The sequence below is a fragment of the Rana temporaria genome, chromosome 4, assembly GCF_905171775.1.
Source record: "Rana temporaria chromosome 4, aRanTem1.1, whole genome shotgun sequence".
NCBI lineage: Eukaryota > Metazoa > Chordata > Amphibia > Anura > Ranidae > Rana > Rana temporaria.
In genome coordinates this window covers 259,202,512-259,221,269 of record NC_053492.1, presented here as the reverse complement: position 1 = coordinate 259,221,269, position 18,758 = coordinate 259,202,512, and the positions used below count along the sequence as shown (strand labels likewise).

Here is an 18,758-nt window from a genome sequence, read left to right as displayed (position 1 = left end):
TAAAAAAACTGATCACACTAGGCAGGTGAGCGCATCATTATCAGTTCTCTAGCTATGCTGGGAACTCATTATGCTTTCCTCCAATGATCAGCCTTGTCCTGACATGCCCCTGCTGCACAGCAATTCACTGGGAAGCTCAGTGTCCTGCTTTCCGCCCCCCCCCCCCCAGCTCTTATGCCGCTGAGAACAGAGGCAATGTGATAACTTATAAAAAAAAAGGGAAAAAAAGTATTCATGATGTTTTTTTTTAATCTCTTTACAAAATTTTTTTGCCTTTCATTCCTATTTTAAACTGAATAAGGGCCCTTTCACACCAGCGGACCGTATGTCTGTTTTTTCATCCATCCGTTTTCAGATGAAAAAGGGACATACATGTATCCCTATGGGATAGCGGGAGTCAGTGGATGAATATCCGCTGACACCCAATCTTATTGGTATCTGCTATTCTGCAGACGGAGGAAAATCCTATTTTTCCATCCGTCTACAGAGTGGATTGGGTGAACACGGACAGATGGTCCTTGTTCATCCGATCCCCCCATAAGGGAGAGCGGAGATCTGACAGGGCAGTCCCTGCACAGTGTTCAGCGACCGCCCTGTCATCTGCCGGCTCAGCGGAGATCCACGGAGTGATCCCCGCTAGCAAGCGGATAATAAAGGAACGGATCCTCACGGGATCCGTGAGTGTGAAAGGGCCCCAAGTTGTTTTACAAGGTGATTGTTTACAAAAACAGGAAGCGTGTTCCTAGCCAGAAAAAAAAATTAGCCTATAAGAAAAAACAAATACAGCCACCACATTTAGAACCTGGAAAGCTGCAATATATTAACATTTTGTTTTTAAAGTGTTACTAAACCCACAAGAGTAAAATCATTCTGTACATGCAGTAAAGCGTGCTCACTGTGGAACCTAAGGGGTTAATCCTCTGCATTTCCCCCTCCCTGCACTGTCCACCTGGACAAGTCCGAATAAGACAGAGCCTTTGGAGTCAGGCTGCACATGCTCTGTTTGGTGTGTATTGCTAGAGTTTTTCTTGGGAGAATGCATGTGATCAGCACAGGGCCAATCAGCACTGTCCAGACAGAGGATCAGGAGCCCTGCAGCCTCATAGGACAGTGCAGCATGAAAACTTCTGCTACAAGCTTTAACAGACACTGATAGAAGTTACAAGACTATATACTGCTGATGAAAAAGGGTATTTAGCAGTTTATATTTACTATAATAATTGCATTTCCATGTTCTGTGTACTGTTGGAGACCAGATATAGTGAATGCAGCCCCACTGTAAGAGAGGACTTTTAGTGTTTCCCTGGATTCATGCTTTAAACCGTACCTACCCTAAAAAATGTAAAAACACCTAAAATTGTCAGGCTTGATGGACCATTTGGTCTTTTGCTGTTGTCAGTCTTCTGTTTTAGTGACCTACCCAGGAGTGTTTGGATAACTCCTTTAACAGATGAGTTCTTCCATTGAGGAAAGGACATTTGTCGGTCGGTATGGTAATGGCTGTATTCCCTGGTTGGCAGTATATTGCAGAGTAGCAGGAGCAGGTATCCCATCCTGTACTTTCCACATACTCAGCCCCTCCCCTCCTCCTCCAGCTGTCAGTGTGGCTCCGCCCCCGGCGTGTCTCCAGCACTCAGAGCCGTGCAGGCTGTGCTGGGAAGGGGAGTGTGCTCGGCGGGTGCACGGCTGCAACCTTCTCCCTTCTTTCTGACAATTATAGTCACCCCCACCCACCCACCTACCTACCGATCAGCTCGGCAAACTTTCCTGGGACGGACGATCTGCACACACAGGTAAGAAGGACAGCGGTCACTGGGATTACACATGGCTCTGCTAAACTTCCCATCAAATCACCCATCAGATCGCCTCTAAGTGTCAGATCGTCATTAAGTGTCATCAGATCGCCTGTATGTGTCAGATCGTCAGTAAGTGTCATCAGATCGCCTGTATGTGTCAGATCGTCAGTAAGTGTCATCAGTTGCCTGCATGTGTCAGATCGCCTGTATGTGTCAGATCGTCAGTAAGTGTCATCAGTTGCCTGCATGTGTCAGAGCACCACTAATGGTCATCAGATCGTCAGTAAGTGTCATCAGATCGCCTATAAGTGTCATATCGTCAGTAAGTGTCATCAGATCGCCTGTATGTGTCAGATCGTCAGTAAGTGTCATCAGATCGCTACTAAGTATCAGATCGCCTGTATGTGTCATCAGATGGCCTCTATCTATGTGTGAGATCAGCAGTGAGTGTCAGATCATTAGTAATGGTCATTAGATCGCCAGCTAATGTCAGATCGCCACTAATGGTCTGCCGATCGCTGCTAAGTGTGGTCAGATCGCAGACACGTTGCTGTGTGTGTGGGGCGATGACGGGTGGGCTGCCATTCACTGACCGGCAGGCAGAGCAGTAAAAGGAGAGTGGGAAGTGGTCGGATGATTCCATTTCATCTGACATAGGTGAAAGCAGCAGGGAAGAAGTAAGTGAAGATCAGCTCTCTTGTTGTGTATAGGGAGTGACAGGTATTTCTTCAAGGGATCCCTAGAGTGTATGCTGGGATTGCTATCTCAGGAAATCCCCCAGTCCCTGGTGACATATAACCCTAGATGATCAGCAGCCTGCTCTGCAGTACTGGCAGCCTATAAATAAATGTGTTTTGCATTGTGTGCATGCAATACACAAGTGGGACTTTCCTGGGTAATGGCATGCATACATATATCCAATGATACCTTTGTATTCATAATCACATAGCCTACTCATAATGCCTTGTATCTTTAATCCATCATGAAGAACTTGATCTTGACTGTATAGTTGTGGTTAGAATTGATCTGATTTTAGAACAGTGGATGGTGGGGTATGGAAGCCTTCCTTGGCTGTGTACAGTTTATTGGATGCCACGTCGGACCAGTGATCAGAAATCATACTGTTATATTTTACCTTTGTGTACTAGCTGGATGGATGCGCCTAATGATATAACTGAAAGTAATATTTCCAAATGTCCCATGCCGTGTGCATGCATGTTGCTGTATTTAGAATAGCTGGAGAGGCAGCGTCTTGTCATCACACCCTGCTTCTTCCTCATCCGCCTTGTAAATTGATATACAGCCTGCAAAGCAATATATACACTAGTCCATTCATTTGCAAGATGAAACATTGCTTGCTAGCACTTGACACTGAAACACGCTAGGAAATGATAGAAGAAGATGAATGAAATCTATAATCTATAATGATAGAAGATGAATGAAATCTATAATCTATAATGATAGAAGAAGATGAATGAAATCTATAATCTATAATGATAGGAGAAGATAAATGAAATCTATAATGATAGAAGAAGATACATGAAATCTATAATGATAGGAGAAGATAAATGAAATCTATAATCTATAATGATAGGAGAAGATACATGAAAACTATAATCTGTGATGATAGGAGAAGATAAATGAAATCTATAATGATAGGAGAAGATAAATGAAATCTATAATGATAGAAGAAGATAAATGAAATCTATAATCTATAATGATAGGAGAATATACATGAAAACTATAATGATAGGAGAAGATACATGAAAACTATAATCTGTGATGATAGAAGAAGATAAATGAAATCGATAATGATAGAAGAAGATAAATGAAATCTATAATCTATAATGATAGAAGAAGATAAATGAAATCTATAATCTATAATGATAGAAGAAGATAAATGAAATCTATAATCTATAATGATAGAAGAAGATAAATGAAATCTATAATCTGTGATGATAGGAGAAGATAAATGAAATCTATAATCTATAATGATAGAAGAAGATAAATTAAATCTATAATCTATAATGATAGAAGAAGATAAATTAAATCTATAATCTATAATGATAGAAGATAAATTAAATCTATAATGATAGAAGAAGATAAATGCAATCTACGATGGAACATAAAAACAAAAATATAATGATAGATGATAAATACAATCTATAGCGATAGAATAAGATAAATGCAATCAATGATCATCGAAGGTCAATGCAGTCTATAATGCATATCACACTGATGATTAAAACAAAATGAACTTACTTACCGTTTTAGAGATACATCTTCTCCGCCGCTTCCGGGTATGGTCTTCGGCACTGGGCGTTCCTTCTTGATTGACAGGCTTCCGACGGTCGCATCTATCGTGTCACGATTTTCCGAAAGTAGCCGAACGTCGGTGCGCAGGCGCCGTATAGAGCCGCGCCGACGTTCGGCTTCTTTCGGCATCTCGTGATGCGCTGTATGCGTCGGTCGGATGACTGTCAATCAAGTAGGAACGCTCAGTCCCGACCATCATACCCGGAAGCGGCGGTGAGAACACATATAGGAAACGGTATGTACGGACGTATTTAAAAAAAAAAAAATAGCCGATTCTAATAGTCATTAATCTCATAAATGCAATGTTAAAAGTTTATTTTTAGGGGAATCTCCACTTTAAGCTAGTGCATTGTTGGTTCACTTACCTTTTCCTTCCATTTCCCTTCTAAATGTTTTTTTTCTTTGTTTTCTTTGTCTGAATTTCTCACTTCCTGTTCCTGCTCAGTAAGCTGTTCTGGCTGACTAACCCCCATGGATTATGGGGGCACGCTTACTGAGGAGAAACAGGATGTGAGAAATTCAGACAAAGAAAAAAAAACATTTAGACGGGAAATCGAAGGAAAAGGTAAGTGAACCAACAATGCACTAGCTTAAAGGAACCTATTTAGAAAATAAAAAGCAAACCTTTACAACCCCTTCAAATCTGTTCGCCAAAGATTGTTGTAAATATCGATAAGACATCTGAGGAATCATAGACTATATAGTACAGGGGTGGAGCAGATGTGCAGGGGTTACAGTGGTGGGGCAGATGTGCTTATGTTGTGATTCTTAAATCTTTGCTTGCTTGAACATTTATGCACTATGTCAGGGCTCAAAATTTCAAGTCCTGAGCTACTAGCCAGGCCTCAAGAGTTACTCGCCACCAGTTGCCCCACCAAATTCATACACTGCCCTGCGCCTAATTGCACCCGTAAACACGCTCTCGTAGATTATCTCATGGAATGACAATGTTTTATGCAGAATCAAGTTACAAAATTAAATATTACCAACAACAACTTTAACCAAATGGGACAGGGCACTGGGGGCAGACCAGAGGGACAGGGCACTGGGGGCAGACCAGAGGGACAGGGCACTGGGGGCAGACCAGAGGGACAGGGAACTAGAACTGGGTCTCTTCCCCATTCTCTTGCTGTCTCCTCTGCAACTCCCATCCATCCTCTCTCTCCCATTCATCTCATCATCAGGAGCCTGTGTGTGCGGCTCCACGCTTGCATGTCCCCACTTCCCCCTTTTATTCAGGCTGGCAGAGAGGAGAGGAGCTGCAGCACAGCGGGAGGGAGTACAATCCAGCGCTGAGATCCACACAACTGCACAGCCATTGACACCATAGCACAGCGCACATTGACACCGCACAGCACACATTGAGATCAGTCTGTTCACAGTGCTCAGGCTGAACTGTTGGACACTTACATAGAGCACAAGGAGAAGAAAACTGCACAAACTAGAAGGCTGCCGCTCTCATGTCAGGGCAACTTTCAGTGAGCGCTGCACCGGAGTGGTAATTTTTGCAATCCTCCACCTCACTCATTACTTTCTGCTCTCTAGCTACATTGGTCGGGGGCCCGGGGGAGGGGGGCAGGCTCAGAGAGGTCATACTGTTGGGTCCCATGGCTTAATGAGAATTGTAAGGAGAGCACCTGTGTACTGCTCTGCCTGTGCGCGGCTCACCAGACTACTTTTCCCGAGCATGCACCTTTCCTCTTCGGCCGCCAATCTCATCTGGACTCTAAGTGTAGGCACAGATTGGAGGGAGATTGGTCATGCAGCCCTGTCATCACTCGCCCCCAGCTTAAATCCACTCGCCAAATGCTAGTAGGCGAGTGGAAATTTTGAGGGCTGCACTATGTTACTCTTTACATTCTGGTGCTTCAGCCTTTAAAAGTACTGTATTTATTGGCGTATAACACTCACTTTTTTACCCTGAAAATAAAGGGTAATCTGTGCCTGCGTGGGGGCTGTGGATTTTTTTTCCCCTGAAACTTCCCTCTTAAAGTTAGGGTGCGTGTTATACCCCGATAAAATCTTGATTTTACTTTTTTGCGTATAGTTCCAGAGCAGTTGTAGGCAACCCCCCGGCACTAGTGCCACCGGCGGCACTCAAAGCCTCTTTTGCTGGTACTCGACTCCCTCCCCATCAGCAGAGTAGCGCAGGGAAGTGTCAGTGAGACACTAATGCATTCCAATTTCACAATTCCCCACGCCGCACCTGCACTGCCCCCACACATTGCAAAAGGTGGCAAACATTGTTTGGTTCGCTAACTTTGCTGTAGTTGCGATTGTCAACTCTTGTGATGGGGAAGAGATTGGGTGCAGTTCTGCCAGAAGGAGGAGGACTGTCATTGGCCACTGCTAAAGCCAATCACAGTCCTGCTAGCCCCGCCCACCATCTGGAGGAAGATGACTTGCTTGGTTGCCGGTACCAGAAAGAAGGGATTTTACTGTGATTGAGAAAACCACAATCAGGTGACAGTTTGTGGAATTACTATTGAACTTCTGGGAACTTTGTTGAAATGATTCCTGAACCTGTGCGTCACTTATTACTGAACTCCAGCACTCTGTCCCTTTAAGCCACAGCCAGTATTTAGCGCAGTGAATATCACACCCACATTTTGTTGCGGCGCTAAGCGCTTCACTTTTTCTCTTTTAATTTTTGTCACATACAAGCACGTGGGCTGGATGCGAGAGGTGGATCAGCAGGATGAGTGTGCCAAAACAGGTAGATGTGTCTCATCTCTGCTTCTTTTTACCACCAGAGGTTACATCGGTGAAGCAGATGAGCAGGAGGGTACAGCGGTGGGGATAATTGGCAGAAGGGGTTCAGAGGTGGGACAGAAGAGCAGCAGGGTACAGCGGTGGGGATAATTGGCAGAAGGGGTTCAGAGGTGGGACAGAAGAGCAGCAGGATACAGCGGTGGGGCACAAGTGCAAGGAGGTACAGTGGTAGAAGAGATGAGAAAGGGTTTCAGCAGTGGGACAGAAGAGCAGGGGGATCTAGTGATGGGGCAGATGAGCAGGGGGGTTCAGTGGTGGGACAGAAAAGCATGGGGGGTAGAGCATTGGGGGAGATATGAGAGGTGTATTGGTAGGACAAATGAGCAGAGGGTACATTGGTGGGGCAGATGAGAAAGTGGGTTTAGTGTTAGGACAGATGAGAAGGTGAATCAGTAGTTAGAGTATGGGGATACGGCGGTAGAGCAGATGTGCAGGGAGGTACAGTGGTGGGGCAGATAAGCAGCGAGTTTACAGTGGTGGGACAGAAGAGCTAGGAGGTACAGTAGTGGAAGAGATGAGAAGGGGGTTCAGTGGTGGGACAGATGAGCAGGGGGGGGGGGGGGGGGTTCAGTGTTGGGCCAGATGAAAAGGGGAATAAAGTGGTGGGGCAGATGTGAAAGGAGGTGCATTGGTGGGACAGAAGAGCAGGGGGTTACAGTGGTTGGGCAGAAGAGCAGGGGGTACAGAGGTGGGGCATATGAGAAAAGAGGTACATTGGTGGGATAGATGTGCAGGAGGTACAGTGGTGGGGCAGATGAGCAAATAAGTTCAGTGTTAGGACAGATAAGAAGATGGTTCAGTGGTGAGACAGAAGAGTATGGGGGTATAGCAGTGGAGCAGATGTACAGGGGGTTACAGTGGTGAGGCAGATGTGCAGGGGGTTACAGTGGTGGGGCAGATGTGCAGGGGGTTACAGGGGTGGGGCAGATGTGCAGGGGTTAAAGGGGTGGAGCAGATGTGCAGGGGGTTACAGGGGTGGGGCAGATGTGCAGGGGGTTACAGTGGTGTGGCAGATGTGCAGGGGGTTACAGGGGTAGGGCAGATGTGCAAGGGGTTACAGTGGTGGGGCAGGTGTGCAGGGGGTTACAGGGGTGGGGCAGATGTGCAGGGGGTTACAGGGGTGAGCAGATGTGCAGGGGGTTACAGGGGTGAGGCAGATGTGCAGGGGGTTACAGGGGTGGGGCAGATGTGCAGGGGGTTACAGGGGTGAGGCAGATGTGCAGGGGGTTACAGGGGTGAGGCAGATGTGCAGGGGGTTATAGTGGTGGGGCAGATGTGCAGGGGGTTACAGTGGTGGGGCAGATGTGCAGGTGGATACAGGGGTGGGGCAGATGTGCAGGGGGTTACAGGGGTGGGGCAGATGTGCAGGGGGTTACAGTGGTGGGCAGATGTGCAGGGGGTTACAGGGGTGAGGCAGATGTGCAGGAGGTTACAGTGGTGGAGCAGATGTGCAGGAGGTTACAGGGGTGAGGCAGATGTGCAGGGGGTTACAGGGGTGGGGCATATGTGCAGGGGGTTACAGGGGTGAGGCAGATGTGCAGAGGGTTACAGTGGTGGGGCAGATGTGCAGGGGGTTACAGGGGTGGGGCAGATGTGCAGAGGGTTACAGGGGTGTGGCAGATGTGCAGGGGGTTACAGGGTGGGGCAGATGTGCAGGGGGTTACAGGGGTGGGGCAGATGTGCAGGAGGTTACAGGGGTGGGGCAGATGTGCAGGAGGTTACAGGGGTGGGGCAGATGTGCAGGGGGTTATAGTGGTGGGGCAGATGTGCAGGGGGTTACAGTGGTGGGGCAGATGTGCAGGAGGTTAGAGTGGTGGAGCAGATGTGCAGAGGGTTACAGTGGTGGGGCAGATGTGCAGGGGGTTACAGGGGTGGGGCAGATGTGCAGAGGGTTACAGGGGTGGGGCAGATGTGCAGGGGGTTACAGGGGTGGGGCAGATGTGCAGGGGGTTACAGGGGTGGGGCAGATGTGCAGGAGGTTACAGGGGTGGGGCAGATGTGCAGGAGGTTACAGGGGTGGGGCAGATGTGCAGGGGGTTATAGTGGTGGGGCAGATGTGCAGGAGGTTAGAGTGGTGGAGCAGATGTGCAGGGGGTTACAGTGGTGGGGCAGATGTGCAGGGGGTTACAGTGGTGGGGCAGATGTGCAGGAGGTTAGAGTGGTGGAGCAGATGTGCAGGGGGTTACAGTGGTGGGGCAGATGTGCAGGGGGTTATAGTGGTGGGGCAGATGTGCAGGGGGTTACAGTGGTGGGGCAGATGTGCAGGGGGTTATAGTGGTGGGGCAGATGTGCAGGGGGTTACAGTGGTGGGGCAGATGTGCAGGGGGTTATAGTGGTGGGGCAGATGTGCAGGGGGTTATAGTGGTGAGGCGGGGAGTGATCTGAAGTGTGAAGTTGCAGGAATTGGGGCTGATCTGAGGCGTGAGTGCAGGATGTCAATTTCTCACTTACACTTACAACATTTACTTGTCCTGTTTTTGTGATTGAGAGTGTGAAGTTGACATTTGTTTGTTATAAATATCGGCACTCTCAATTTCTTTGAAAATATTTTTCGCCACACTGTGCTCCAAAGGTTGCCCACCCCTGTTCCAGAGCCAGCACACCTTGTGTTATTTCCTTTGGCCTCAAGCAGAACATGCAGTACAAAAAAATTAGAAAATGTAAATTCAGAACTTTATTATTGCAGATGCAAATTTTGTGTTAATTTCTGAACTGGCCATTTTAGCCAGAAACTATTTTCATTAAATTTTCTTAAATATTGAATTTTTTTTTTCTCCGTCTCAGGCAATTTAAAACGATGTAATGTGTTATTACCAAACTTGGATTGCCATGTACCCCTAGCGGGCCATCCAGGCAGACATACCAGTATATTATGTGAAACTGAATACAATTGTTAGGTATGCATCACTGCCTAAAAAAAGCACACTTTAATAATTCTACACAGGTCACCCATATCATTCAATGTTTCATACTTTACTGAATTCAAAGCAGACATTATTAGTTCTGGTTTTGTGAAGATTGCATTGTTGTGCTTATTTCCAAACCGCTATTGCAGCCTCCTTTATAGAGAGTTGATAGAGTCACTTATAATGACTTGGGCAAGTTACGAATGGAAAGGAATAGTACGCTGGTTATTGTGTAAATTGCTTTAACCACACGATTAGAATGAAGTAACTATTGTGAAGATCTTACAAGATCTTTCACTTATAGCTAGATTGAAATAGACCGCCGCATCTTTGCGGCGGCGTAGCGTATCATATTTACACTACACCGCCGTAAGTTAGCTTGCCTCCTAAATTACGGTGGCGTAGCGTGAATAGGCCAGCATAAGCGCGCCAAATTCAAATGAGGATGTGGGGGGCGTGTTTTATGTAGATTAACTGTGTCCCGACGTGATTGACGTTTTTTACGAACGGCGCATGCGCCGTCCGTGTAGATATCCCAGTGTGCATTGTGGAAAAGTACGCCGCAAGGACGTATTGGTTTCGACGTGGATGTAAATTACGTCCAGCCCTATTCACGGACGACTTACGCAAACGACATAACATTTTTAAATTTCGACGCGGGAACGACGGCCATACTAAACATTGACTAAGCCTCCTAGGGGCAGCTTTATCTTTAAGCGGCCTATCTCTTACGGAAACGGCATATCTTTACTGCGACGGGCGCACATACGTTCATGAATAGGCGTATCTACGCCAAACTCAATGGAAGCGCCACCTACAGTAGCGGCCAGCCTAAATATTGCACCCTAAGATACGACGGCGCAAGCCGTCGTATCTTAGATAGGTTTAAGTGTATCTCTGTTTGAGAATACACTTAAACTTAGGACGGCGCAGATTCCGAGTTAAGTCGGCGTATCTACTGATACGCCGGCCTAATGCCGCGTACAGACGGTCGTTTTTTGTGATGAAAAAAAACGTTGTTTTTGAAAACGTCATTTAAAATGACCGTGTGTGGGGAAAACGTTGTTTTATGTCTTCTGAAAAATGACAAAAAAAAAATCGAACATGCTTGAATTTTTTGTGTCGTTTTTCAAATGACGTTTTTAAACCCGCGCATGCTCAGAAGCAAGTTATGAGGCGAGCTTCAATGGAACAGAGTGCCGCCGTTCGTGCTGAACGTAACCTCGCTTTTCTAGAGCATTTTGAAAAAACGATGGTGTGTATGCTTCATCGTTTTTGAAAATGAAGTTTGAAAAACTTTGTTTTGTTTCATGATTTAAAACGCCGTTTTATTTCATCACAAAAAACGACCGTCTGTACGCGGCATAACTATTTGTGAATCTAGCTATTAGTCTTAGGCCTATATTTGAGCGTAATCAAATCGTTTTTTTTTAATAAACAGTTCATGGAGCTATGCACTAAAGAGCAATGTTGTTGTTATCTTTGTTTCATTAGGGAGATCTTCCTTTACTTCATGTCCTGTAGACTCAACAAGAAGCGAGAAGATATCTTTCTAATGTGAGGGAAATCCCCTCTTAGACCCCATACACACTATTAGATTTTCTGCAGATTTTTGTCTTCAGATTTACCATAAACCATGTAGTGCGAGGGCCTGCCTGATTGCATACAAATTGAAACTCTTAAAGTGGTTGTGAACCCTGGTAATAAAAAAAAACCCTGCAGGGCAAAGGAATAATGAGATAGTATGCATAGCATACTAGCTCATTATGAATTACTTACCTTAGATCGAAGCCCCCGCAGCCGTCCTCACCTCCCCCTCCAGTAGCAACATCACTCCCAGGGTTACTTCCGGGTATCGCGGCTCCATCGCTGTGATTGGCCGAAACCCGCAATGATGCCACTCCCGCGTATGCGCGCAGGAGCCGCTGGTAACGGCACACAGACTAAAGCAACGGCACATACGTGCCATTGCTTCAGTTTGCCTCAGTGCGCATGTGCGGATGACATCGGCACATGCAGGGGACAAGGGATATCTCCTAAACCGTGCAGGCTTAGGAGATATCCTGGGTAGCTACAGGTAAGCCTTATTATAGGCTTACCTGTAGCATAATGTTGTTGTAAAGGGTTTACAACCACTTTAAGGTTTGACCTCATATTATATGGTTTTCTGCAGAAAATCTAATAGTGGGGCAGATTCAGGTATCTGCGCGCCTAGTTACGGCGGCGCAGCGTATTGTATTTACGCTACGCCGACGCAACTTACAGGAGCAAGTGCAGTATTCACAAAGCACTTGCTCAGTAAGTTGCGGCGGCGTAGCGTAAATGGGGCCGGCGTAAGCCCGCGTAATTCAAATGTGGAAGGGGGGGCATGTTTTATGCTAATGTGTGATGACCTGACGTGATTGACGTGTTTTTCGAACGGCGCATGCGCCGTCAGTGTACATATCCCAGTGTGCATTGCTCTCAAGTACGCCGCAACGACGTATTGGTTTCGACGTGAACGTAAATTACGTCCAGCCCTATTCCCGAACGACTTACGCAAACAACGTAAAAAATTCAAATTTCGAAGCGGGAACGACGGCCATACTTAACATTGGCTGCGCCTCCTAAATGCAGGAGCAACGTTACGCCGAAAAAGCCTTATGCAAACGACGTAAAAAACTACCGCCGGGCGCACGTACGTTCGTGAATCTACGTAACTAGGTAATTTGCATATTCTACGCCGAAAACAACGGAATCGCCCCTAGCGGTCAACGTAATATTGCACACAATTATACGCCGCCGCTTTCAAGTTACGTCAGCGGAGGAAGCCTATTTTTTTTAGCGTATCTGCCTTTGAGAATCGGCGTAACGATACGCCGGCTCAGATTTCAAATTATGGCGGCGTATCTGGAGATACGCCGCCGTAAAAGCTACCTGAATCTGCCCCAGTGTGTATGGGGCTTTAGTTGTCATGGGATCACGTGTCTCAATCGGAAGATATCTCCATTTTTCCTGTTTTAGCCCAGGTTCACACTGAGTGCAGGGATGAACTGGTGTCAGTTCAGCTGAACTCGCACCATTTCATTCCAGGTTGTCAGTCCCGATTTCGATGGCAATTTCAGAGACATTTGTGTGGGTTTCTGCACACATGGCAATGGAAATCGCACCCCAAAATCGCAAAAAGTAGTACAGAAACTTTTTGAAATCGGTGCGGCGCTGCAAATGCCAAGACCATAAACCGCTGTCTGGTCTTGGCCACCGTGCTGCGAGCTCAGTTTCAGGGTCTTGGCAATCTTCTTATAGCTTAGGCCATCTTTATGTAGTGCAACAATTATTTTTTTCAGATGCTCAGAGATTACTTTGTTATGAGGTGCCATGTTCAACTTCCAGTGACCAGTATGAGAGAGTGAGAGTCATAATACCAAATTTAACACACCTGCTCCCCATTCACACCTGAGACCTTGTAACACTAATGAGTCACATGACACTGGGGAGGGAAAATGGCTAATTGGGCCCAATTTGGACATTTTCACTTAGGGGTGTACTCACTTTTGTTGCCAGCGGTTTAGCCATTAATGGCTGTGTGTTGAGTTATTTTGAAGGGGCAGCACATTTACACTGTTATACAAGCTGTACACTCGGTACTTTACATTGTAGCAAAGTGTAATTTATTCAGTGTTGTCACATGAAAAGATATAATAAAATATTTACAAAAATGGGAGGGGTGTACTAACTTTTGTGAGATACTGTATACAGCAGGGCTTGACTAATTTGCTTAGAATCTAGGAGCCAGCTAATAAAGTTGTGAGACAGTTTTTTTTTTTAACAAATCTTAGAAGTAGAACATGTAACATTTTCCCGAAGGTGAACTTATCCTGTAACCCTTTCACAGCCAGAGCCCTTTTTGTGTTTTTTGCACACGTTTAGAAAATCAGTTTAGGCATGAAGATCACATAAAACCCCCAAACATTATATATTTTCTGAAAACAGACACCCTAGAAAATAAAATAACGGTAGTTCCAATTGTTTATTTCACACGATATTACTGCAAGGTAAAATATTTGGTAAATATAGATAAATCCCCAACACGTCAAAGCCAATACACTGTTTTCCACAGGCAACGTTTTAAAAGCTCCCTATAGGTCATCGGTTAACGTTATGAAGGAGGTGTGGTGCTAGAATTATTGCTCTCATTTCAGCGTGCGTGGCGATATGTAACATGTGTATTGCAATTAACGCTTTCTGGCGTAGGTGCCCCACCATTTACGTTTGAACATGCGTGTATGTGGGCCTCAGATTCTTTTGGGGGGGGGAGGGGTCGTTTATGTGCTTGCATGTAACCTTCATTTTTTACAATTAGAAAATATATGTATATTTTTTTGACTTTTTTTTTTCTATCACATAGGGGACAAAAGCCATGATGATTTTTTTGGTGACAGGTTCTCTTTAATGAGGCATGCAGGGTCTAAAAGACCATATATCCCCTGTGCTTCACTGAATGTAATGTAATGCACATCACACTGCATTACATTCATCCTCCACACCACCATCGACTTCATCCCTTCCATGCTGTGCTCCATGAGCGCTTCAAGCCTCGCTTTCAGATCGCTCTACTGCAGGGTAGTCTTCCCGGTCACAATTACAGACTGATAGCAGTGAGAGACGGCAGTGAGGAGGATGGTTTAGGTGGACAGCTTTACCCCGGATGTCTGCATACTTAGATGTGCCTCTTTTAATCATCAATCACGTGAGTTGCTAAATGTTGTACTTTCATTAAATGTAACCATATTGCTACACTTAGAGGCGCCTGTTGGATTTTGCTTCTAATCCCCTTGGGGAGGCTTCTATTTATGGATGGACATTTTATGGTTACACAACCTATCACATTGCAATAATCTTTTACACTTAAGGCGCCTTTCACACGGGCGGCTGTTTTGCTGCAGATAAAAGCATGTTTATGTTTTGCTGGAATTCAAGACTCCAGGCACAGCGATTAGCTGCATTTGTACAGTGCTTTTAGCTGCGGTTGCGTTTAGCCGCGGCACGATATTAAACGGGGATCCGACCTGGATCCCTGCCAATACCAAGCACTGTGTCTGGTATGAATCTTGAGGGGGAACTCCACGCAAAATTTCAAATAAAAAAACGGCATGGGTCCCCCCTACAGGAGCATACCAGGCCCTTGAGTCTGCTATGGATTTTAAGGGGAAAACCGTACGCCGAAAAAACGGCGTGGGGTTCCCCCAAATTCCATACCAGACCCGTATCCGAGCAGCAGCCCGGCTGGTCAGGAAAGGGGGTGGGGACGAGCGAGCGCCCCCCTCCTTAACCGTGCCAGGCTGCATGCCCTCAACATGGGGGGTTAGGTGCTTTGGGGCACGCCCTGTGGCCCCCCCACCCCAAAGCACCTGTCCCCATGTTGATGAGCACAGGGCCTCTTCCCAACAACCCTGGCCGTTGATTGTAGGGGTATGCGGGAGGGGAGCTTATTGGAATCTGGGAGCCCCCTTTAATAAGAGGGCCCCCAGATCCTGACCCCCCACTCTAGGTAAATGAGTATGTGGTACATCGTACCCCTACCCATTCACCTGGCGGAAAAAAAATGTAAAAAAACACACTACACAGGGTTCTTAAAGTAATTTATTAGTCAGCTCCGGGCCCCCCCCTCTATTCTTTAGCTTTTTTACGAGGGGGGCTTCTTCCATGTCTTCTGCGGGGGTCCCGGTCTTCACCGCCATTTGGTTCTCTTCCGCCGATGGGGGGGCACTTTCTTCATTAGCTCTTTTACAGCGGCTCCCTCCCAGGCATCGGTCCTGGTCTTCACCGCCGTCTGGTTCTTTTCGGCGGGGGGGGGGGGCGCTTTCTTCTTTAGCTCTTTTACAGCGGCCCCCTCCCGGGCTTCTGTCGCCTTCTGCCTCTCTTCTTAGATGTAGACACATCGCTTCCACTGTAATGCCGTGTGCGCGGCACGCACCGATTTATATAGGCCTCTTATGACGTCACAGTCCCATCATGCTGGGGACTGTGACGTCATAAGAGGCCTATATAAATCGGTGCAAGCCGCGCACACGGCATTACAGCCCGGGAGGGGGCTGCTGTAAAAGAGCTAAAGAAGAAAGCGCCCCCCACGGAAGAGAACCAGACAGCGGTAAAGGGCCAGGGTTGTCGGGAAGAGGTCCTGTCCTCATCAACATGTGGACAGGTGCTTTGGGGTGGGGGGGCACAGGGCGTTCCCCAAAGCACCTACCCCCCCCCCCATGTTGAGGGCATGCGGCCTGGCACGGTTAAGGAGGGGGGGGCGCTCGCTCGTCTCCACCCCCTTTCCTGACCGGCCGAGCTGCTGCTCGGATACTGGTCTGGTATGGAATTTAGGGGAATCCCACGCCGTTTTTTCGGCATACGGTGTTCCCCTTAAAATCCATAGCAGACTCAAGGCAATGGTATGCTTCTGTAGGGGGAACCCATGCCGTTTTTTTTTTTTTAATTTGGCGTGGAGTTCCCCCTCAATATTCATACCAAACGCAGCTGACACAGTGCACTGCGATTACCTGCGGTTATGTGCGGGATTTCACAGCTGGACGCATTGAGATCTATTTTTTCTATCCGCACAAAACCGTGGGTAACAAAACCGCAGGTAACCATAGTGTGTGAATGATGTCATAGGAAAGCATTGTGTGCTTCTAGCTGCGGTAAAATCCGCAGCTAAAAGCACCATTCTATCCGGCCGTGTGAAAGGGGCCTAAGGATTAAGGCCCCTTTCACACTGCCGGACCGTTCAGGTCCGCCTGTCAGTTTATTCGGCAGAGCTGAACGGGCGCTCCATGCTTGCCTATGGAGCATCGGATGTCAGCAGTGAACATGTCCGCTGGCATCCGATCCGCTAAAATCAGACGGATGGCGATACGTCGCCATCCGTCCTGGTGGATCGGATCGGGTGATGTCTGTTTTCATCCGATCTCTCCATAGACAAGCAGCGGCGCTCAAACAAGCCCCTCCCGCTCAGTGAGCAGAGAGGGACCTGTCACCCGCCAGTTCATCGGAGATCAACGGAGAGATTTCCTGCTGAGCTGGCGGGCGCCGCTGACGGATCTGTCCCCGTGTGGAAGGGGCCTTATGAATAAATAGTTGTGGAACGAATCATCTGAGTTTCCATGATTTCTTATGGGGAATTTTGCTTTGATATACAAGTGCCTTGGAGTACAAGAATGTTTCTGGAACTAATTATGCTCGCAATCCAAGGTTTTACTGTATATACTTTATTTACGTACACATTTTGTTGTCTTAGCAGAGCTGAATCTGCTTCATGTTCCCTGAGCAGTTGCCATAAAATGCAAGCAAGTACATGCACATTATGGCAGACTTACCCCCTAGTGTACTCTCCTCCTGCATTATAAGGACCACACTCCTCCTTGTTACTCCATGTACCTGCTGCTCCCAACTTCTCCTGGGCTTCATTGGGGTCCAGTGTCTTTTTTCTTTAGCCATTGATTGGCTAGTGATGACATAATTCCTTTGCATGTGCATTGCAGAAACCAGGATTGTACTTTGTACTGCACATGCTCAGCAAACAGTGTACAATTGTAAAAAATATTTTTTACTGATTTATTTATTTTTTTTTAAGATTTTTGGTCACAATAGACTAACAAGGTCTCACCCACCCAAAAAAATCCCAGGTAATAATTCTGTAAAGAAATAAACACATAACTTTTTTTCTTTCGATAGGGGTTTCTATTTCAGAAGTGCGGAGCAGCTATGGGAGCTCGGTTTTCACCATCTCTCGCCAATCTGTACATGGGTTGATGGGAGAGGTACCGTATTTTTGGCGATGGAAACCCCTTCCGATCAAGAGTAAAGTTTTACCGACGATTCATAGACGATCTGTTGTTCATTTGCCGTAGGTGATTTGGATCCTTTTTTGGATTATTTAAATGACAATCGCCTGAACCTGCAGTTTACTAGGCAGATGACCAACTGCAAACCCCCCCCACGAGGAACCGGAGGGGTGTGTGGACGTCTGCTGAAGGGAAGAGAGCTGACACATTCCGTGCACAGGTGAGAGGTGCCCCCGCTCAACAACTTCAATTCGCCCCCCCCCCCGCTCAACAACTTCAATTCGCCCCCCCTCAACAACTTTAATGCGCACCCCCCCCCCCGCTCAACAACTATGATCCCCCCTCGCTCAACATCTTTGACCCCCCCCCCAATTCTTTTCTTGGCTCCAGGGGGCCCCTTCAACACTCAAGCCCAGGGGCCCCCACCACCCTAAGTCCTGCCCTGCGCGTGGCATCCCTGTGGGACAGTTTCTAAGACTGCGGAAGACTATGCAGCAGGGATGAGGATTTTCAAAAGGAAAAAGGTAGTATGAATACAAGATTTTTGAAGACAGGCTACGGTGAGAACATGCTTCATAGAGCTATTAATATTGCAGAGGGCACAGAGAGGGAGAAACTCTTGTGTGACAAAAAGCCTAGATGAGGTAAAGTTAATGTTCCAGTGTTCTCAACCCCGTTTAGTCTTGGATTTAGGAAAATCGGAAATATTTGTTTGACACACCGCTACACCGATCACAGTAAAGAGCCTCCAACAGAGGTTCTTTACCACGTGATCAGTCGTGTCCAATCACGGCTGATCAGGATATAAACAGGAAGTGCCGTTGATGGGCTTTTCCTCACTCGCGTCTCACAGATGTGAGTAGAGGAGAGCCGATCGGCTATTCTTCTGACAGGGGGGTTTGTGCTGATAGTTTATCAGCACAGCCCCCCCTCAGATCCTGCCCGGGACCACCAGTAGGCTGCCCAGGACCACCAGGGATGGGCATCCACACTGGACAACCAGGTATGCACCCCAAACCACCAGGGAAATGCCAATCTGTGCCAAGGCAGCTGCAAATCAATGCCCAGGCAGCTGCCTACCAGTGCCCACCCAAAATTTCTACCAGTGCCAGTGCCACCAGGGATGCATATCAGTGCCACATATCAGTGCATTG

At 47.0% G+C, this 18,758-nt stretch overlaps 2 protein-coding genes across 2 annotated transcripts in view; both read left to right on the top strand.

The window, feature by feature from the left end:
* The first annotated feature begins 1,721 nt into the window (after positions 1-1,721).
* Positions 1,722-18,758, top strand: part of BVES (blood vessel epicardial substance) — a 261,522-nt gene continuing 244,485 nt past the window's right edge. The window contains exon 1 of the mRNA XM_040350168.1: positions 1,722-1,793. The gene's annotated coding sequence lies outside the window, so the exon portion shown is untranslated. The remainder of the gene's footprint in view (positions 1,794-18,758) is intronic.
* POPDC3 (popeye domain containing 3) overlaps positions 1,731-18,758 on the top strand; it is a 130,639-nt gene continuing 113,611 nt past the window's right edge. The window contains exon 1 of the mRNA XM_040350172.1: positions 1,731-1,793. The gene's annotated coding sequence lies outside the window, so the exon portion shown is untranslated. The remainder of the gene's footprint in view (positions 1,794-18,758) is intronic.